The sequence below is a fragment of the Oratosquilla oratoria genome, chromosome 20 (genome assembly GCF_046742065.1).
Source record: "Oratosquilla oratoria isolate Oo_2021 chromosome 20, ASM4674206v1, whole genome shotgun sequence".
In the NCBI taxonomy this organism is placed as follows: domain Eukaryota; kingdom Metazoa; phylum Arthropoda; class Malacostraca; order Stomatopoda; family Squillidae; genus Oratosquilla; species Oratosquilla oratoria.
Window position 1 is genome coordinate 10,218,327 of NC_134796.1, and position 23,996 is coordinate 10,242,322.

At 41.0% G+C, this 23,996-nt stretch overlaps 1 protein-coding gene across 1 annotated transcript in view; it reads right to left on the bottom strand.

Moving 5' to 3' along the window:
• The window catches only part of LOC143036100 (uncharacterized), a 600,714-nt gene that overhangs the window by 116,940 nt on the left and 459,778 nt on the right, over window positions 1-23,996 (bottom strand). The window contains exon 6 of the mRNA XM_076203356.1: window positions 7,118-7,176. The gene's annotated coding sequence lies outside the window, so the exon portion shown is untranslated. The remainder of the gene's footprint in view (window positions 1-7,117; window positions 7,177-23,996) is intronic.

Consider the following 23,996-nt stretch of genomic DNA (forward strand, 5'->3'; position numbering starts at 1 on the left):
CTTCTCCTCCTCCTCCTCCTTCTTCTTCTCCCCCTCTTCCCTCTATATGCCTTCCTCCTTCTCTTCTCTCTGTTTGCCTTCCTCCTCCTTCGCTTCGTCTTCCTCCTCCTCCTCATCTTCTACCTTCTCCTCTTTCCTGTTTGTCTTTCTTCTCCTCATCTTCTATCTTCTCCTCTTTCCTGTTTGTCTTCCTCCTTCTCCCCTTTCTCCTCCTCATCCCTCTGATCTCAACAATAGTACTGACAATCTGATATTCCTTGTGTAGCTCTAATCCTGCACGACCGTCGCTTCAACGAATGTGTTGTGTTGTTCCTGTGCAGCCACAAAGAACGAGGAAAACCCCAACATCACATCTCTTTCTGTCTCCTTTTCTTTCTTGTCATATAATCTTGATCGGAATCGCTTCTGGCCCCAGTGATTGTGCCTGATACGAGTTATAAAAAGGGGAGCCTTTCTCCCTGCCACAATGAGACAATGACAGAGAAGACAGAGGAGTCGAAAACTAACGTCCTTCCGAACTGCAACACGAAGTAGAAGCTCTTCGCGCGCCAAAGACCGTTACGACAAAGCTAGCCTCGCACGGTCGCACGTGCAAGCCCCCTCTTCTCTGACATGCAATAACGATTTTATCTATTTGAGCGGATTAACATTTCGTCAGCGGTAACCAGCGCTTCTATCCTTGGGGGACAAAATCGAGCCAAAGATGATGAGTCACCGAGTTGGTAAACGAAAGATTTGAGGAGGGTTAGGCTACAGATGGTAAGGAGGGAAATTAACATTAATAATTCATTCATTATTCAGTATTTCTATTATTAGTATCATTATTATTGAATACTCGCTGGCTCAGCGTATTATAGTGTCACCACTTGCAGCGAAGGTCGAGGAAACGACAGTTTGGACCCTTAACGACAACGAGTTGGACCAAGGTTATGATTCTTTAACTTTCACGCTTCAAAGTCCTCTGTAAGGGGCACCACCCTAGCCTTCTGATCGAAGGAAGTTCGCGAAGTTGAACAGAATCATCAATCACTATCTTTCAGTCTTTGGCGTCTATACTCGACTCGTCTCTTTCGGTTGTCACCAACTGATTTTATTCAGCTAAGGAAAACCCTCTTGAATCCCGGTTCAGAGTTGAAAAGGTATAAAAGAACTGACAGCCCGGTATTTAATTGTAATTGGATAGGATAGTGGTAGCAGCAGTATTAGTTCATCTTCTACCGCCTAGTTGCCCTGCTTTCTTAACTGTAGTTTAGTATATTAAACACAAACAACCTCGTTAGGGCCAGCAGGCCTGTTGTTGTTTGTTCTTCCTTTGTGTTCCTTTGTGTATGGGGGGGAGGAGAGACTATACCTCCCGGCGCCATCTTCCAAACAACGTAGGATTAATGTCATCACCGCGAAAAGGAAGTTAATGACAGACTCTTCCCTGAAGAGATAATGACTCCCGAGCGTGGCGCCACTCACGCCGCGACCCCGCGAAACTCAGGTCAAGACACACGTCATCCCCGAGGTCATGACGTCTAACACCTCGTGGCCTTGTGACGTCACATGGCCTTGTGGTGCCACGCGGGTTTTTGTTATAGGTCCCATTATGTAAAATAACATCGAGGTGACTTCGTTGTTTACATAACTGATACCCATGTTACGGAAAATGGTAAAATACAATTTACCCATTACTGTATATACAGTATTCAATCCATAACCTTATATCGTATTTACACACGCTCACACAATATATGTAAACAGAAACATATATACACACAAACACACACACAAACATAAACACACACACACACGAATTTGATTGGACGTAAAACAGGAAGTCACCATTGTAACAATAAACAAAAAAATAATAAAAATAGAAATTCAGGTTTATGTATAAAACTTCCAAGGTATAGCATAGCCAGTAACAGGGTGTTCCCAATGATCCATCAGAGTATTTGCTCCTTCTCTAACAATTCGTTCTTAGAAAAGCAAAGACGTAAGTGGAGCTTTATCAAGCACATCGTGATAAATTTGTAACAAGTGAAACGTCGTACTACCTCCTCACGTTGTTTCTTTTGATAGACTTGTCGGCAACTGCCAATTACATACACGACTAAATAATAAAAAAGAATAAATAGATAAATAGACCAAAAGTACGGCAACTGCTAATGACATACAAAAATAAAAGAAACGATAAAACAAAAAAGAATAAACAAAGAGAAAATCAAAGAGAGCAGGGTGCCAGAGGCATCAACCGATCGGAGAATGGTCCCGACGTCCCTCATCACGTGCCATAACCTTTCTTGTAGGGAACCAATGAATCACCGTTGTTGTGTTTCGCGGGAACAGCATCCGCGCCGCATCCGACATTCCTGCCGGAGGCGGTGACGGCGACAAGGCTGCCCTTGGTCAGCCACGTCGCGGTAAACGTAATGTCGAAAGTGGAAACATGTCTAAGACTTGTTTCACACGTACCGACTTTTCGTCGTGCGCCGTGCTCTCAAATAACAATGGGTGTCTATGGACGTTTTCACACGTCACGACCACGACCACGTGTGAAAGTGTCATACACACACATACTTATCTGAAAACACGACGTCCTGCCGTAAAAGGCGCACGGCGAAAAGTCGATACGTGTGAAACGAGCCTATAGGAACGTTCAAAATCGAAATCCTAAAGACACAATTGTCTTCGAAGAATCTCGTCTCAGAACACTTCGAACCATTTTCACTTCAAATTCGCCCCTTCTTTCAAAGAGGTCGCGCGCACATGCATGCACACATACACACAAAATCACGCACACACGCACGCACACACAAAACACGCACATATGCACGCACATACACGCAATATGATTTTGAGGCTAGTTATGATTAATTGGAGAGTAGGAGACGGAACCCCACGAGCGTTACTCCTTTCCTGCATACTACAATAAGGTAAGTACAACTAGACACACACACACACACACACACACACACACACACACACACACACACACACACACACACACATGCGCACACGTACATAAATACACATAAACGTCCTCACAGTGTTTGGGTAGTGAGTGTGGACGTGCTGCCTCCCCACCGCAGTAGTAGGGCGCAACCTTCTCCAATCGTGACATCTTATACATCGCCAGTCCAAACGCCCAGCCGCCCAAACAAGCAAGGCAACCACCCACACACGCACGCATGCCCACACGCACGTACGTACACACACACACACACACACACACACACACACACACAGAATAAGACCCCCCAAGAGATCATTCCCAACCCCGTATACTATAATTATGTAAAAAATGTGTGTGTGTGTGTGTGTGTGTGTGTGTGTGTGTGTGTGTGTGTGTGTGTGTGTGTGTGTGTGTGTGTGTGTGTGTGTGCGCGTGTGTGCTTTACCAAATTTGAAAGAATTAAGTCTAAAATTCCGAGTGCGAGATGAACACTAATCCTGTTACATAGTAGACAACTAGTCATATCACCACTGTTCATTAACAGTGATTTAAGCTCCGCCCCCTTCTCGATCCTCGTATTGTGATTGGCTAAATCCCGACGATACTATTTCGATTAGGGTTAAGGACTGAAAGGTCCCCATCGGCAAACGATGTCATTCAACGACGAATTAAAGATATCAAACCAGTGACATATACTACCCATCTACCCTCTTACCATCCGTTCAACGACTTACCAATAAAACTAATAACACTAATGATGATAATAACATGAATTATATAAATGTAGTATGTCACACGATAGTAAACAACCTTAACTTCGGAAGGAAGGGTGTGTATGTAGTAGGAGGATTTTGGGTTTTTATGTGTTGTTTGCACATAGTAGTAGTAGTAGTAGTAGTAATAAAAGTTAACAGTGATACACTGACAATTTACAATTTGGGTTAATTTTTGGACTAGAATAAACGGAGTTAATGGGTTCATTAACAGTGATACACTAACAATTTACAATTTGGATTAATTTCAGGACTAGAATAAATTGGGTTAATAATGTGCACTCTGGAGAGAATGACGCTGTTCTTGTAGCGATCAGTCCTCAGTACTCTGACGGGCACAAGTTTGTTGCTGTGCCTAGTAGCGTGGTGTTGAGGGGAGCGACGTTGACGAGGGTGGGTGAGTAAAGAGTACGTGTCTACGCCTGACCAGGTGCTAGCATACGTACTGATTACGTGCAAAGCCCTGCCATGGTTATGTTGCACATAATCAGGTTGTTCCCGAGTATCTGCAAGCAGTGGGTGCGACCATCAGGCTGGAGTCTTAGGTACTAGATCAATGTATTCATGGGTAACTCATGCTTGCACTGTAGCATGTACTTGTGCAAAACAGTGCATTTGTTGAATTTAGTTTAATAAAAAAAATCATATCATGTGAATCGCATGTACTGATATGATTTTTATTGGCGAGTATTAGGTTGGTCTTGCCCCACGTTGGGCGCCAAATGTTAGCCGGTATCCTTGTAGCCAAATGTTAGGCTGGTTGAGGCAAACTCTGATGGAGAGTTGGTTTTATTTAGCAATGAATGTTGGGCGCTAGTGGGGGGGGGACGAGACGGCGAAGGAGGTGAAGACTGTGTTTCAAGTCGTGTCTTAACTTGGTCTTCTTGCGGGGATGGAGAGGTAAGAAAGCAGGAGCAGAGAGCGAGGCTCACGTATGATGCTCCGATGCGATCTGAATCTTCGGCGTTGGTACATCTTTTATATACACGGGCAGGTCACGACCCGTGCTCCCAATTGGCGTGAGGTCAAGTGTGATGCGTGGGGAAGTCGGAGGCAAAACGGTCTGACGTCGGTGACTCACGAAGACAGAGGGCATGCGTTCCTCAACGAATCCAGTGTTTATGGCACGTGGCTGGCCGAAGTAGTCATCGCTGGGGGCCTCATAGGGTCCGTCTTAGGCTGGTGAGCTGCACGTGTTTCATCAAGGAGGCTTTGTCCACCCGCGAGCCTCAAAAAATCTCTGGGTCGAGTCACGTGGCTGGGGACGCGAGCGTGTCCCATGGGGCCACTTGTGGGTCAGTAAGGTCGTGGGGCGGATGAGAAGAGGTGATGACAGGGAGTGGTGAGGACTACTCCTAACAGTGAGCAAGTGTCCTCTTTCTTACTTGTCTGGTAAGCACTTGTCCGGTGGACAACTGTCCTATGAACAATTGTACCGTAAAATGGCAGAACGCATTATTATTATTATTATTATTATTTTTTTTTTTTGGGGGGGCAAATTTGGTATCTATGTATTCAGCAGAAAGAAACTAGCCTTATTCTTAAGGTGAGTTAATTCTCTCTCAACAGACAGACTGCATTAACTCCACATGTCTTCTACATTACTAGAAGGCATAAAGCAACGAGTATTTGCTTAACATTTTCCGGGAATCAAAGGCCATAAAGCAACAGTTCTCATGCATATCCCCAGGTTTGCAAAACTACAAGATGCAGATATAAGTAGTAAAAAAGCAATTGACCTGTCAAACATTTACTATTGATTTTCTCAAAACAAGGATTTTGGAGTTAATGCGTTTTGACTTTAACTGCAACATTGTCCAGTGAGCGACTGTCCATGGCACCCTGTGCGGGTCACACACGAGTTAACCACCCGGAACTCCTCTGTAATCATATCTATATACATCCATAATAAATCTTACTTGTCATTTCAGTGCTGACGTCATCTATTTGCCGCAACCCAAAGAACATTCTGAAGAAGCGCTCAAGCCTCCTGATCTCTCCGTCTGCCTCAAAAACACGTTCTTCTGATGTGTGTAGTGAATAAATGTCCGCTAATAAGGTGTATGCATAAATGTATATAAATGTATATATATATATATATATATATATATATATATATATATATCAGTGTATATATAAAATCACGTTTCAATTTCTGCATGTTGCCTCCACGGGTCACCCGATGTTGATGGCTTACAATTAAAGTGCACTGTGGTTTATATACATATATGCTTGCCAGTTCTGCTTTTTGTATTACTTTTAAGACATTCTCTGTGTCTTGAGGTGGTCTTATTGTCTCTGTTGAGATCTGAGATGATTTCTCCATAGGAGGTCATCATGTTGGGGCTATGTTTTGTTAAGAACCAATTACCTTATGTGTGGCTTCCCCCTGTCTACCTGACCAAGTTGGTGTTTTTACACGTTGGGATTATGTCCTTCCCTCATCCCCCAATTTTCCTATTGGGGTTTTGTCTGCTATAGAGATTGGGGTTTTGTCATGTGTTCCTTGTATACACATACACAAGACTTTCTTTAGGTACGATACGATTATTTGAATCTATTCACGGGGAGTGAATAAATGAACAATCAAATCAATAAATACAAATAGATAAATAAATTAATATATCACACATCAAGATCAAGACCCTGCGGGTCGAAACGTTAAAGCGTGAAGTTCTCCCATTACTCCTCGTCTACTTCTTTCACCTTCAGTCTTACATATAAATAAATACAGACAAATATTTAAATAATAAATTAAATGAAGAAATACATGATGTTTCCACTGAAAGGCCGTTTGGCCCTTTTCCGTTGGCCTGCAGGGTAATGAATTAATAAACATATAAATAAATAAATAAATAAAATACACAAGTAAATTAAATACATGAAGTTTCCAGTGAAAAGAACGTTTGTCCCTTTTTGTCCGTTGTCGTGCAAGGTAATGAATGAATGAATAAATTAATAAATAAAATAATAAAGTAAAATAAATTCTTGAATTTTCCAATGTAAAAACGTTTGGACCTTTTTGCCCGTTGTCGTGTTTGTGACTTCCTTGGCCCACGATACACCGCTGCACTCGCCAATTGTCCAAAGTGAAAATATCCAGGAAGCGGTCGATGGCACTTTTCAAACCTTTTCCTCCTCTCCTTTATGCCTTGAAGTTCTTCTTTTTTCCCATACAAGTCTTGGTTTCGGGCAGAGGTGGGATTAAAAAAAAAAAGAAAAAAAAGAAAAAAAAAATGCAGATATCACGAAGATATCACCTGTATAAGTACATTTTTAATATCCTGTTTCCGGAGTACATGAAATTCCAAGAATAGGTTCGTACAAACCTGTAAGAACCGGCTGAATCCTACCACTGGTTTTTGGGATAAAAATAAGAGAATACAGAAACGAAGTTACCTACCTTTTTCGAAGCGGCAGTGAGAATGGCTTAAGTTGACACTATAAAAGGTCTGGACCTACCTGCAAAAAAAAGAAAAATGTATATGTTTAGAACAATTAATAGATAGATGTTAAGATGGATTGTCCTTAATGAAAAAAAACAAGTACTTGTATGCTTCACAACACAAGCGTACACATTGCAAAAATTTGTTTTGCGCGTTGTCTTTCCCCTTGTACATTCCCACGCTCCGGTCTACTTGTGATTTTTATCTTGGCTAAATCTGCAAGTCCAAAATTGGACTAATTAGCCACCAAAAAATCCACTGACCATAACAAGCCACCAACTGAATTCGAATGAAATCACCAAAACACTGACACATCACTACTCATTTATCACCAATCAAGACATGGAGTGAGGTCGTCGTCGTCTGCGACGGACTTCTATAAGCAAAAGTAAACAAACAGCCGGACAATTCTATTCAGCTAAAAACAATCCTGGCAGTCAACGAGTTAGTCTAGACCAGGGGTTCTTAACCTTTTTTCTCCAATTCCCCACTTTTTAGTGAGCCAACTCTCCATTTCCCACCACAGCATCGGTCTTTGACAAATTCGATTTTAACCCATGCAGTGTTTAGTACGTAAATATAGTGTTGTCACTTTTACCCAAACATGACTTACAATACCTCATATATTGGTTGTTTTTGTTATTAAAACAGTCTGTAAATGGTTGTGATTTGTAAAGTAAGTCAACATTTGGATGTAATGTATTAAATTTTGAAGCACTATCGATTATTTGTGGGTGGAAACAAATTCACGAAATGTGACAACAAGAAGAGACCAGAAACAAACAAAAAGAAACAAAAACACATCGATTAAAAAAAAAAAAAAAAAAAAAAAGACAGTGGTTCTTCTGTCCAATCGGTCATTCCCCACTTGGCAACTCCGCCATTCCCCACAGGTTAAGAACCACTGGTCTAGACGATTCTATTCGACTGAGATGAGACTCAAAGACCGATCAGTGTTAAGTAAAACTTCGGCCAGTCGCCTCAAGTCTCCAAAGTAACCTCCGAGGAAAGTTGCCAGGAATCACTTATTCCTTACTGGATAAATAAATATAATTACATCTTGGTTACCTCCAGGATATTTAATAATCACCTGTGCTATATCCCATCAGTAAGGACGGAGTCAGACGGGTCCCTTCAGTGGTTACAAAGAAGGACTGGTCAGAATGACCCTTCGCTAATGGGGGCCACTTCGGGCGGTTCGTAGATGATGACAACATTCCTTCCAACAAGAGCAGCAACGGTAAAAAAAACACTGGGATTCTTGTCTGTGTTGCGTTAGCGTGGGGCTGTGTCCATGTTACAAGATCTTAGTAGCAACAACCCGAGAACCATCACCATCTGTCAACTCTCCATCCTTTTTACAATACTGTATTCTTAACAGTGTACTGGTATGTGTAAAATACTGTATTCTTAACAGTGTACTGGTATGTGTAAATAAATTCATTATTTCAGTTGTGTAAAATCTAATTAATCTAACTTTTGGGTAATCAACTCTCCATCCTTTTTACAATACTGTATTCTTAACAGTGTACTGGTATGTGTAAAATACTGTATTCTTAACAGTGTACTGGTATGTGTAAATAAATTCATTATTTCATTTGTGTAAAGTCTACTTAATATAACTTTAGGGTAATCAATACACCTGTTGCGTAGTCAGAAGCGTACTGATCTCTCATTTGCTTAGTCAACGGTTCGAGTCCCGCACTCCTTTCTGATTCCCAGCAGTCCAAGCACGCAGGGCAAAGGTGACAGCTTTGACCCCAGCTACGGGCCTCCTGGCGTAAGCTCCTTACCCCTTAATCCATCCATCCATCCATCAACCCTCCGTAGTCCACTGCTGAACAAAGACCTCTCCCGACGACGAAAACAAGAATAATAAAAACAACACCGACACGTCAAACTCTAATCCGCAACAGCAAGAGAAATGTGCAATACTGGCTTTACAGACATTTAAACCATCTCCTCCCCCTCCCCTCCTCTCCCTTGCCCCTCCCCTTTACTCCGCGGTTCCGCACCTGACCTCCCCTCCCCTCCCCTCCCCTGACCTCTTCCCCGTAGCCTTGGCCCCGACCCGAGGGGGGGGGGTGAGCCCCTCACTCACGTCCCGTCTGTTTGTCCTGCTGCCACTCGCCAGTTGGCACCGCCCCATCCCATAGGCCATCAACACGCACAACGACGACGACGATTTACCATTAATTCTGTAATGCGTACGTGGCTGGACACAAAGGTAGAATGCGCACGCACACACGCACGCACACACACACACGCACACACACACACACTAATGAGAGTAACGGGGTAACATATGGCCAAACCCATCGAGCCCAAGGGGTAAATATATGACAGTAGAAAAGGCTTGACAAACACTTCTCCACACATTTTCCACCAAAATCTGCAGATTCTATTTTGGTCTCTGCGCAATAAAAGGGTCCAACGTGTCACGTTTGAAAAGAGGAAAAAAAAAAAAATATATATATATATATATATATATATATATATATCATATATATATATATAATATATATATATATACCTATATATATACACATATCATATATTATATATATATATATATATATATATTACATGTATATATATAATAGTAATAACAGTAATATGAATATCAATAACAATAATAACTAAAATAAAACAAATAAAAACTACACAAAATAAACAAAATACATAAACAAATGAAAGACTACATCTGTGTTTGCTATCCACCACAGGGGGTGGGCAGGTGTCTATCCCCCTTTCTTTAACGACCGACTTGATAAAAAATGTTGAAAGAAGACACGTTTGCATACGACGACCTTTCGTATAATCTTGCGCAACACCATTAGGCGGGAGGGCCCTCACTGTATTATTTAGTCGCTTGTCTATTCTTTTATTTTTTGGGGGGTGGGGGTGGGCAAAATGTGATGTACCACAACGATAGACATCGATGAACTACTCCTAATTTGTGTTCTGTTGCTTAGCGCAGTTGTCGAACCAAGCAATTACTTTCTCTCTCTCTCTCTCTCTCTCTCTCTCTCTCTCTCTCTCTCTCTCTCTCTCTCTCTCTCTTTCCTTGTCACTATAAAACCACGGGACAACCTTTCCATACGATTCATTTTCACTTCGAACCTCCACATTTTGTAGTTCAGTTTCATACACTCCTCTAATTGTCCATAGACTTTCTCTAAAATACGCGACTAAATGACTGCCTTAACAACCTTCCATGGTCTTTATATTACCCTCTTCATCGGGTACACTAGGTTTCAGAATCACTGAGAAAAGTGAGGCTCGGTGGCTCAAACTCCACTCAATCAACCGGTATTGATATAAATAGAGTTTAAATTTTCTCATTCTTATTTCTTTGGTTTCTCATGGTTAACTAAAGTAAATAACCATCAGGTCTTTTTTAGGGGTGGCTAAAAACGTATAACACACACACACACACACACACACACACACACACACACACACACACATATATATATATATATATATATATTAGTTGTGTGTGTGTGTGTGTGTGTGTGTGTGTGTGTGTGTGTGTGTGTGTGTGTGTGTGTGTGTGTACAATAAAACACTGACATGCGGGAGAAACTAACAAGAAAGATAAACTAACGAGGCAGAGCGCTTTCTCATATATACATCTTCAGTGCTAGCAGTACAAAGAAGGAATTCTTTCTTCGTACTACTGCATAGCACTGAAGCTGTAAATATACGAAAGCGCTCTGCTTCGTTAATCTTTCCTGGTGGTTACTCCTGTATACACACACACACACACATATATATATATATATATATATATATATATATATATATATATATATATATATATATATATACTGCATGCAGTATAACATCTCATCCACACATGTACAGTTACACAGGGGGTGCGTTTGCTCGTAGATGTGTGTGTGTGTGTGTGTGTGTATGATTCACCTTGGTCTTGGATCACGTATTGGACTCGTGATCGACAGTTATTCACCTCCCGGAAGAGAGCTCAGAGCTCATATATAACCGATCTATGGGTAATGCTGTGAAGTTACACGCACACACACACAACTCACCGCCTACGACAGCTGGAGTAACAACTCGCAGCGCAGCGATACTGTAATTATTTCAGCCCTGGGCGGAATTCGAACCCGGACCGCCGTAGTGGCAGCCGAGATCTCTAACTACTGCGCCACGAGGTGCGTAATGTGTGTGCGCTTATGCTTTATTGTATTTACCTACACAATAAAACCTTACTCTTGGTATACGAGCTAAAACGGGTATAATGCGTGAATAAATTCCTTACATAGAGGGAGGAGAAGAAGGGGGAAGAGGTGAAGGGGGAGGAGGAGGGGGAGGAGGAGGGGAGGAGGAGGGGGAGGTGTAGGGGAGGAGGAGGAGGAGGGGAGGAGGAGGGGGAGGTGTAGGGGAGGAGGAGGAGGAGGAGGAGGAGGAGGTGGAGGAGGGCCAAATACACCTGAAGCTAAAGATATGCTGGCGGATCCAACACGAGGATAACAGCATCAACATCATTCCCCTGTAGATGACATGAACCTTTCGTTACATGCATGGCATAACGAAGACACCATATCGAAACTCCTGCTTCTGCTGTTGAGGCTTCTGCTATCCCTGCTGCTGCACCTGCTGTTGGGGCCAACTGACGTGTTGACGTGGGCGTGAGGTCATGGACCCAAACGCACTCTCCACGTGTAGAATACTGATGTGGCCAGTTAGACTACGATTTTGTATTTTCATTTTTATTTTCAAGAGGGAGGTTGCAGGGGTTCTTTCGAACTTAAAAAGATTTTGCTGAAAAAGTGTTGGTGGGAATGGTAGGGGGCGTTGTCCAAGAGTTCTTTAAGCTTTTCGAAAAGATTTTTATTCGGTAGCAGGTAACCCGCTTCGACGAAGTACCTTCATGTTTGTTTTAATTGGTCCAAATCCAGGCAATTCTATTCAGCTGTGGACGCGAGCCTCGGGTTCCCAGTGGACCCCGCGATCTCAGGGTCACTTCCGAAGACTCGGGGCCCCTAATTACGAGGCCACAAGGGCCCTGACCCCTTCATTCCAGCGACACACCTTAAAGAATGATTCAGGTGAAGGAGATACGATTCTATACAGTTATGGAAAGGTGGGGGGGGTGGAAGGGAAGGAGGAGTGTTCTGAATGGGGTCGCTTATGATCAATGTTCCATTCAGATCGAGGTCCTGGAAGCAGCCTTGCCCTAACACGGAATGGAAGTGGTAAATATGTTACTGCCCTGATGGGATCAACTATTCCTAATACGAGCAGTCTGGCAATGAAAAGTTGTGTACATATGACCTGAATAGCGAACAAGAAGGGCGTACAAATACACTAGAAGAGGAACCAAGCGTTGAACAGGAGCCAATCGTTTATGCTAAAATCATTACCTCGGAGGGAGCTGGGATCCGGGTTTCCTTTGTTCATATAATTATCCTGGAATGCATGTGGGCCTCGTGCCAAAATATATCTTAGTATATATAGAAAATAACATTTCAAAAACCTTTCATTGTTTAAAATAAGCAAATTGTGACATTTTGTCAATGAAGCGGTAGAGTCCTGTAGATCCGGTGGAACCCTGTAGATCCAGTGGAGTCCTGTAGCTCTGAAGTTCTGTACATACGGTGGAGTCCTGTAGATCCGGTGGAGTCCTGTAGATTTGGTGGAGTCCTGTAGATCCGGTGGAGTCCTGTAGATCCGGTGGAGTCCTGTAGATCCAGTGGAGTTCTATAGATCCGGTGGAGTGCTGTAGATCTGGTAGAGTCCCGTCGATCCGGTGAAGTCCTGTAAATCCGGTGGGGTCCTGTAGAACAAGTCCTGTAGATTCAGTAGAGTCTTGTAGTTCCAGTGGAGTCCTGCATGTCAAGTAGAGTCCTGTAGATACGGTGGACTCCTGTAGATCCGGTAAAGTCCTGTAGATCAAGTAGAGTCCTGTAGATCCAGGAGAGTCCTATAGAGCTGGTGGAGTCCTGTAGATCCGGTGGAGTCTTGTAGATCCGGTGGAGTCGTTTAGATCCGTCGGAGTCGTGCCGTGGGCTTCTGCAGCCGGAGGCAGCTAAAGGCCAAAGGCCGAGCCCCTCTTGCGAAGCAGGCACCGGCAAAGTCGGCGAAACGTCCGTTGAAAAATGGTAACATTGTTACAAAACTTATTCTCTTAACTATATGTATGTATATACATCATATGGGCACACACAACACACGGGACTGGTGAAGTGGCGAGGTACCATGGTTACAAATCGAGGCAGACTTTATTTTATGTATTAATTTTTACTGATTTATCTACTTTTCAAGTGACGTCAAAGTATTAGCTTTGGCAACCTTTCATCGGTGGGCAACACTCGTCGAAGAAACCTCCAACGGATCGCCACCACCCAACTTTCCGCACCCTTGTAACACAGCTTGGGCCCCGCGGTAGATTAGTGGATACAGTATCGAATTCATGAGCAGGTGGTCGTGAGTTCGATTCTCAGGATCTACTGCGAGCTATGTCGCGTTGGTTTCCGATAGCTCTGGCCAGGCGGGGCGGCGACCAATCATCGGCAAAAAAAAAAAAAAAAAAAAAAATTATATATATATATATATATATATATATATATATTGTCGCAACTGACAGGGGTTTTTCACTTCCCACTGCGTGGCAGAAGGATCGTGAGGTGAATTTTATCACTCAGAAGGGTTTTGATCTTGATTTCGCCCTCTTCATGTCACACTTTGCCTACACACTTTCCTCGTTTCATTAAAGAATTACATTTATGGGAGAAAACCTCCATAAAGAGTGAGGACACTGATCCAAAACGGAGAGTATATGTCGGGATTTTCTTTGTTTTTTTTTCAACCGATATCCTTCGCTACGATAAGACCTTATATATTTCCTTCTGGCTGACGTACGGCTATTTCCTTCCCTGTCGATTACTGTCATCAACATGAACGTCACTGTGCCGAGTAATGTGTCAATGATAGAGCAGGTGAAGGACAAAAGAACAGAGAAGGAAGACAGTAAAGCGAGGGAGAGGAGGACAACATGGAAAGGTGGGGGTGGGGGGGGGCGAGGTTGAGGAGGAGAAAGGGAGGTGGAGGAGAAACTGGAGGAAGAGTTGGAGGAGAACGAGGTAGAGGAGAAGGAGGAAAAGGAGGAAGGGACCGGAGGAAGAAAAGGAGGGACTGGAAGAGGAAGAGAAGGGGGAAGATGAAGAGGAAAAAGAGGAAGAAGAGGAATAAGAGGAGAAGAGGATGAGCTGGAGGAGGAGGAAGAGGAAGAAAAATAGGACGAGGAATAGGAAGAGGAGGAGGAGGAGGAGGAAGAGATTCGGGATGATGATGAAGAGGGGGATGAGGAGTGGAGAAGAAAGGAAAAGGAGGAAAAGGGAGGCGGAAGAGGAGCTGAAGGAGAAGAAGACGAAGAAGTGGAGGAAGAGGAAGAGGTGGAGTGAGAGAACCTAGACGAAAAGGAGAGGAAGAAAGGCAGAAGAAGTAGAGGAAGAGGAGTGATTACATCTGACATGAGCAGCAGCAGCAGCAGCAACGACATTATCATCATCAAAATCTACTAAGGGCAGGTGTTACTGTCCAATGTGGCGGTGGTGACTTGTCGTCCTTCGGTCACGGCGACACCTGCAGGAGACCCTTCTGAAGGCGTCGAAGACCTCATTATCATGACAAGGCGCCTTTGGAGGCCTCCGCCTCAGGCTGGAGGGGCAGGCGGAGACGGTTCCGCCGCCATTGCCTAAGCGCCGTTAAGCTGTATCGGCCTAATCCTGCTTAACAGCTTCACATGCCGGGTTTCTATTAATATCGCCCATCACGTCCACGGCCAGCGTGATGTGTAATCTGCGCCGATGAGGCGATGTGTTCGGTCCTCCCCGAGGTGTAACCTCTCTACCCTGCAGGGTCTTCGATATACGTATTTCCCTGTATATGAAATCCCTATAAGATGTATGGTGGATAGAAAATATAACAAATGGTCAGCAATCAAGCTTATTTATGCATAATAAAAAATAGCAATGAAGCTTATATCTAAAACTCACAGAGGTTCGGTCGCTTTCCCCCCTGGCCAGAGCTGTTGAGAACCAACGCGACATAGCCCGCAGCGGATCCTGGGTGTCGGACTCACGACCATTTGGTCACGAGTTTGGCACGATATCCACAAGGCTACCGCGCTTACACCTACATAATAATATCTTTAAAATTATTCAAGAATTTAGTCTACGCCGTTTGATGGAACCTCCTCCGTATCGGAACTTGAAGTCTCGATCATTTTTATCAACATGCCATGTCGTGCTGAGCAGCGAAAAAAATACACGGGAGCGACGAGCGATTTCGCTCGGGAAAGTTCCAATGTCGATCTCGCAAATCCAATAGCGGGAGCGATCCCCCACAAAAAAATCGCTCCCGCGGCAAGATTCAAAATTTTTCATGCATTATCCATCATTTGGCAATCCCTGAATCCCATCACCATTGATGAAAGTATTTTTCCCCTGATATATATATATATATATATATATATATATATATATATATATATATATATATATATATATATATATGTATATCAGGGGAGTGTGTCTTGGGAGTTTACTTCCAGACGCATCGGGTTCGAATCCCGTGCGCTACTGTCAAGGAGATTGTCTGATATATATATATATATATATATATATATATATATATATATATATATATATATATATATATATATACAAACACATTCATTTATAATTGTATACTGCATATGGGTGTACACACGATTATATACATAAATGCATGCATACAAACATGAACACATGCATACATACATGAACACATACATACATGCATACCATACATATATAATACATACATATATTCATACATATATAAATACATGAATACATACATAAATACATGCACACACACACACACACACACACACACACACACACACACACACACACACACATTGGAGATTAAGTAGATATTGCCCAAGTTGGTATCATACATGAATCTGAAGCGAGGTATAGTTATTGAAGGGTAATAGACAGAATACATACATAAATACATGAATACATACATAAATACATGCACACACACACACACACACACACACACACACACGCACACACATTGGAGATGAAGTAGATATTGGCCAACACGCACACACATTGGATATTAAGTAGATATTGTCCAAGTTGGAATCATACATGAATTTGAAGCGAGGTATAGTTATTGAAGAGTAAGAGACAGAAGCCATGAACATTGATTGTTTCCTCTATACTACAATTAGGTAGATGAACAAACACACAAACACACACACACACGCACATTCAATGGAGTATGTGAACACACGCACGTGTGTAAATAATAATTAACTTCACAAGGCTGCCAGTTCCTTTAAGTTACTTGACGGGCTTTTTTCCTCGAGGACCAGTTTAATAATTGTAACTGTAATATGGGCTATGGGTAATAAAACTGTCGTTTATGGGCGTACAATAGCAATAGTGGGCTTCATAGTCAGCTGGGTGGTAACTGACTGGCGAGTGGTAGCACGGGCCTCGGGTGTATCTTGTCAGAAATTCTTCCTGCTGACAAACGACGATGTCCCTGACAAAGACACCTTGTCCAGGGACGTAGGCGACTTCCTGGTACTCGGAGATCGTCGTTTTGCACGAGTAATCAGTTTGGATCTCGCCGTAGACATTGTACAGATCGTAGTCAAGATCCTGGGGCTCAATGTCTTCAACGAAGGCTTCTTCGTAACCGTCGTAGCCGTTGTATGGGCTGTGGAGAGGTTCTTGAAGGGTTGCTTCGTTGTCTGTGAAGAAGTAAAGTTGACCCAGAGACCTTTCTTCGGTCGTCTCAACCTCTTTTGTCTCGGTGCAGGCTGGAGTCTCCTCAGTTCGTGGGCCAACTGAGTCTTCTTCGAGAGACTCGACACCGACAGGAACTTCAGAAGACGTTTCCTGTTTACCCTCGATGTCGTTGTCACTGCCCGTAGCTTGTGGAACCGTTTCAGCGATCTCTTCGACTTCCGCTGGTGCTGCTTCATCCATGGGCTCTTCTTGGGGCTTGGCACAGCACATGAGATGGTTCCAGGCTTTCTTGACGGCTTTCTGGCATTTGTCCTTGGCTCCTGAGAGGAATTGATTGAGTTCGGCGATCATCCTTGGCACTCTTGATCCTGGACAACCTTCCTCTCCCGGCGCCAAAAGTGATCGGGTCGTTTCATTGTATCAGGTAAGCCAGTTTACGATGAATATGTCAGGAGGCAAATGTGCACATGAAAACACACACACACACACACACACACACACACACACACACACACACACATACACGAATGTAAGAGCAAACTAGACACTGTGAGATACAAATATGGGACACCACGAGCATAGCTCCCTTTCCAGCAAGATACAACTAGGTAAATATAACTAGGTAATACCCCCCCACCCCACACGTATGCAGGTATAACACTGCTGACGCCAACAAAGTGTAACAAGTACATATTATCAGGATTTGGGTGATTCAGTGCTGTATCTGACCGAACCAGATACCTATTCAGAGAGTAGAAGATTTATTTGTGTAATGGAGGAAATAACTATCCACAGTGAACAAATTCTCCCTTTTATTATTTCCGAAAGTCAGAGTGATTTTATTTATCTATTTATTAATTTACTTATTAATTAATTGATCAATTAATTTATTTGTTCCTTTATCTATTTTCGTACACGGTGAGTTTTATTCAGTCCATGGGCGGAAAATATGGCCCGAAGATGTCAGGACGCAGAGTTGACCAAAAGTTTGTTTGATTTTTTTTTTTCTCCACGAAACGTGTTTTAACGAATTTTACCAACCGCCAAACGTGTCGTTCAGCAGAGGCATTTGGTCGTCACACAGTTCGAAGAATTCACTTGGAAAACCCAAACAACATATTGTACCTTTTTCGTCTGACATCGTTATTGACCAAAAGGTCTTCTGTGGTCATTCTTTATCATTGTAATAAATCATTATAACATACTGTAATATGTGTGCATGTATTCATGCATATGGTGCATGCACGCATACATATTGTACCCGTCTATATATATATATATATATATATATAATATATATATATATATATAATATATATATATATATATATATATATATATATATATATATATATAATATATATATATATATATGTGAATAATTCGCTAGTGGACAGCAACATCAATCATACAATCCATGACCGTCGCGCAGAGGATTCGAACCACTGCTGTGCTGTGGACTCTCTTGGGTCTATTGGCAGTGGTTCGAATACTCTGCGCGACGGTCATATATAGTATGATATATATAATATATATTATACATATATATATATATATATATATATATATATATATAATATATACTATATATATATAATATATACTATATATATATAATATATACTATATATATATATATATATACTATATATATACTATATACTATATTATATATATATATTATATATATATATACATACATACACATAGATATCCATTTATAATTGTATACTGCACATGGGTGTACACACGATTATATACATAAATACATGCATACAAACATGAACACATGCATACATACATGAACACATGCATACATACTTGCATACCATACATATATAATACATGCATATATTCATACATATATAAATACATGAATACATACATAAATACATGCACACACACACACACACACACACACACACACACACACACACACGCACGCACACACATTGGAGATTAAGTAGATATTGTCCAAGTTGGAATCATACATGAATTTGAAGCGAGGTATAGTTATTGAAGAGTAAGAGACAGAAGCCATGAACATTGATTGTTTCCTCTATACTACAATTAGGTAAATACAATTAGGTAGATGAACACACACACACACACACACACGCATACGCACATACAATGGAGTATGTGAACACACGCACGTGTGTAAATGATAACACTGGCCTGCGTTTAATTTTTTTTTTTTTTCAAAGGTCGAAGGTTTTTCAAGTGATTTATAGATTTTTTGGTGCGCTGAATCCAAAAATGCCATCCGTTTCCTTGGATCAGGTCTAGTTTTTGAAATATGAGAAATGCGACTTCTGGGCCTTGTATAGTACTAAGTATAAGGAAAACGAGGCTGCAGGTATAGCCTATTCTTATTTTTTTTTGCATAAAAATTATACTGTAGCACCCCGAAACTGATACTGAAACCTAATGATGTTTTTGTTTACTTTCAGGAAACTGAAACCGAAACTGAAACTGAAACTGCATTGACTACATTGACAAACTGCATTGACAACACTGAAACTGAAAATGGTTTAGAAAAGTGTGATCTCCAATCAATGTGACTGATTTTACAAGAATCTGTGCTTCTTGTGTTTCTATTTTGGACACGTATCTTAGATTGACAGAAAATGGAACGCAAATGCACAAATCATCCTGATAGGTTCTGCTACATATGTGGTAATGTGATTCTTCCTCGTCGACTAGCAAATATAACTGATTTTGTGAAGAAGGCATATCATGCTTACTTTGGAGTTAAGCTTGGGGACCAGGACAAGCCATTTGCACCCCATGTTAGCTGCAAAACATGTGTCGAGAACTTGCGTGATTGGAGAAATAAAAAAAGGAAGAGTATGCCATTCGCTGTTCCAATGGTTTGGAGAGAGGGTAAAGATCATGTGTCAGACTGCTATTTCTGCATGACTAATCTTAAAGGAGTCAACCGCAAGAACAAGCATTGTATTCAGTATCCTAATGTTCCGTCTGCCATACGACCAGTCCCTCATGGTCCAGGCCTGCCCGTTCCCGAGCCAGATGTTGCAATGGAATCTAGCTCTGAATCGGAATCTGATAACGCACTAGACAGGGCAGAGGGTGGAGAATACATGCCAGAAGAGAATGACCGGCCAGTGTCTCTAACACAAGCAGATCTCAATGACCTGACAGGGGATCTAAACCTATCAAAGGAATCAGCACAGCTTCTGGGTTCTCGTCTTCGTGAGAAAAATTTGCTAGCACCTGAGACAACATTCTTTTGGTACCGAGAGCGTGAAAGAGAATTTAGACAGTTCTTCACAACCCAGAAGGACTCGTCATTAGTTTACTGCAACAACATTGCTGGTTTGATTCAATCAATGGGGCTGGACTATGTTGCTACTGAATGGAGACTGTTCATCGACTCCTCCAGCAGAAGTCTCAAGGCAGTCCTCCTTCACAACGGATATAAATACTCTTCAATTCCAATCGGTCATTCGGTGCAAATGAAAGAAACTCATGACAACATGGATCAGCTACTGTCTGCTCTGAACTACAATGACCATGGTTGGTTGATCTGTGGAGATCTTAAGGTAGTTGGATTGGTTTTGGGACTACAGGGTGGGTACATAAAGTATCCATGCTTTTTGTGTTTGTGGGATAGTCGGGCTGATGATCAACATTTTGTCAGACAAGAATGGCCACCACGACAACGTTTGGAACCTGGTTCACACAATGTTCAGGCTCGTTCTCTTGTTGAACCAAACAAGGTCTTACTCCCACCTTTACATACCAAACTGGACTGATGAAGAACTTTGTGAAGGCAATGGACAAGGACGGCATGGGATTTACTTTTCTTCAGCAGAAGTTTCCTCGGATCAGTCTGGAAAAGCTTAAGGCTGGCATCTTTGATGGGCCTCAGATAATGGAACTTATGAAGGACTCAATGTTTGACGATGCACTGAATGCAGCTGAGCAGTCCGTTTGGTGGTCGCTTAAGTCAGTGATAAGAAACTTTCTAGGAAATAACCGAAGTGCAGAATACGAGAAAGAAGTCGATGAGCTCTTGAACAGCTATCAAAAATTAGAAGCTCGCATGTCAGTCAAAATGCACTTTCTACGGTCCCACTTAGACTATTTCCCTCAGAACTGTGGTGACTTCAGTGAGGAACAGGGAGAACGTTTCCACCAGGATATTCGTGTCATGGAAGAACGCTACCAAGGCCGGTGGGATGTGAACTTTCTTGCGGACTACTGTTGGTATTTGAAACGAGACGTGGTGGCTGCCCAACACAGGAGAAAGTCACTGAAAAGGCCCTTCATCCATGATTAGATTTTCTGTAATATATCCTCTTTATCTTCTGAACTATGCAATAAAAATTATTTCTTTTGTCAAGAATTTTTTTTCCAAAATTAAAGGGAATAAATAGCACTAAATGGCGTTTTTAATTATTTTTACCGCCTCGTATCTCAAAAACGTGACCTGATTGAACAAAATGAGTGTGATTTTTAGATTCTGCATAGCAAATTACTCTAGAATCAGTTATCAGATGCTTTACCTTTGAAACTTCGCAGGCCAGTGTAATTAACTTCACAAGGTTGCCAGTTCCTTCAAGTTACTTGACGGGCTTTTTTCCTCGAGGTCCAATTTAATAATTGTAACTGTAATATGGGCTATGGGTAATAAAACTGTCGTTTATGGGCGTACAATAGCAATAGTGGGCTTCATAGTCAGCTGGGTGGTAACTGACTGGCGAGTGGTAGCACGGGCCTCGGGTGTATCTTGTCAGAAATTCTTCCTGCTGACAAACGACGATGTCCCTGACAAAGACACCTTGTCCAGGGACGTAGGCGACTTCCTGGTACTCGGAGATCGTCGTTTTGCACGAGTAATCAGTTTGGATCTCGCCGTAGACATTGTACAGATCGTAGTCAAGATCCTGGGGCTCAATGTCTTCAACGAAGGCTTCTTCGTAACCGTCGTAGTCGTTGTATGGGCTGTGAAGAGGTTCTTGAAGGGTCGCTTCGTTGTCTGTGAAGAAGTAAAGTTGACCCAGAGACCTTTCTTCGGTTATCTCAACCTCTTTTGTCTAGGTGCAGGCTGGAGTCTCCTCAGTTTGTAGGGCAACTGAGTCTTCTTCGAGAGACTTGACAACGACAGGAACTTCGGAAGACGTTTCCTGTTTGCCTTCAATGTCTTTGTCACTGCCCGTAGCTTGTGGAACCGTTTCAGCGATCTCTTCGACTTCCGCCGGTGCTGCTTCATCCATGGGCTCTTCTTGGGGCTTGGCACAGCACATGAGATGGTTCCAGGCTTTCTTGACGGCTTTCTGGCATTTGTCCTTGGCTCCTGAGAGGAATCGATTGAGTTCGGCGATCATCCTTGGCACTCTTGATCCTGGACAACATTCCTCTTCCGGCGCCAAAAGTGATCGGGTCGTTTCTTTGTATCAGGTAAGCCAGTTTACGATGAATATGTCAGGAGGCAAATGTGCACAAGAAAACACACACACACACACACACACACACACACACACACACACACACACACACACACACACACGAATGTAAGAGCAAACTAGACACTGTGAGATACAAATATGGGACACCACGAGCATAGCTCCCTTTCCCGTAAGATACAACTAGGTAAATATAACTAGGTAATACACACACACACACACACACACACACACACACACACACACACACACACACACACACACGTATGCAGGTATAACACTGCTGACGCCAACAAAGTGTAACAAGTACATAGTATAAGGATTTGGGTGATGCAGTGCTGTATCTGACCGAACCAGATACCTATTCAGAAAGTAGAAGACTTATTTGTGAACAAATTCGCCCCATTTATTATTTCAGAAAGTCAGAATTATTTTATTTATCTATTTATTAATTTACTTATAATTAATTGATCAATTAATTTATTTGTTCGTTTATCTATTTTCGTACACGGTGATTTTTATTCGGTCCATGGGCGGGAAATATGGCCCGAATATGTCAGGACGCAGAGTTGACCAAAAGTTTGTTTCATTTTTTCTTTTCAGGAAACGTGTTTTAACTAATTTTACCAACCGCCAAACGTATCGTTCAGCAGAGGCATTTGGTCGTCACACAGTTCGAACAATTCACTTGGAAAATCCAAACAACATATTGTACCTTTTTCGTCTGACATCGTTATTGACCAAAAGGTCTTCTGTGGTCATTCTTTATCATTTTAATAAACCATTATAACATACTGTAATATGTGTGCATGTATTCATGCATATGGTGCATGCACGCATACATATTGTACCCGTCTAATATATATATATATATATATATATATATATATATATATAATATATACTATATATATATATATATATATATATATATAAAATATATACTATATATATATATATATATATATAATATATACTATATATATATATATATATACTATATATATATATATATATATATATATATATCATAAAACTATAATATATATATATAATATATATATATATATATATATAATATATATACTATATATATATATATATATATATATATATATATATATATACTATATATATATATATATATATATATAATATATACTATATATATATATATATATAATATATACTATATATATACTATATATATATATATATACTATATATATATATATATACTATATATATATATATATATATATATATATATATATATATATATATATATATATACTATATATGTATATAATATATACTATATATATATATATACTATATATATATATATATAATATATACTATTATATACTATATATATATATATATTATATACTATATATATATACTATATATATATATACACTATATATATATATATATATACACTATATATATATATACACTATATATATATACTGTATATATATATATATATATATATATATATATATATATATAATATCTACTATATATATATAATATCTACTATATATATAATATCCACTATATATATAATATCCACTATATATATAATATATATATATATATATATACACATA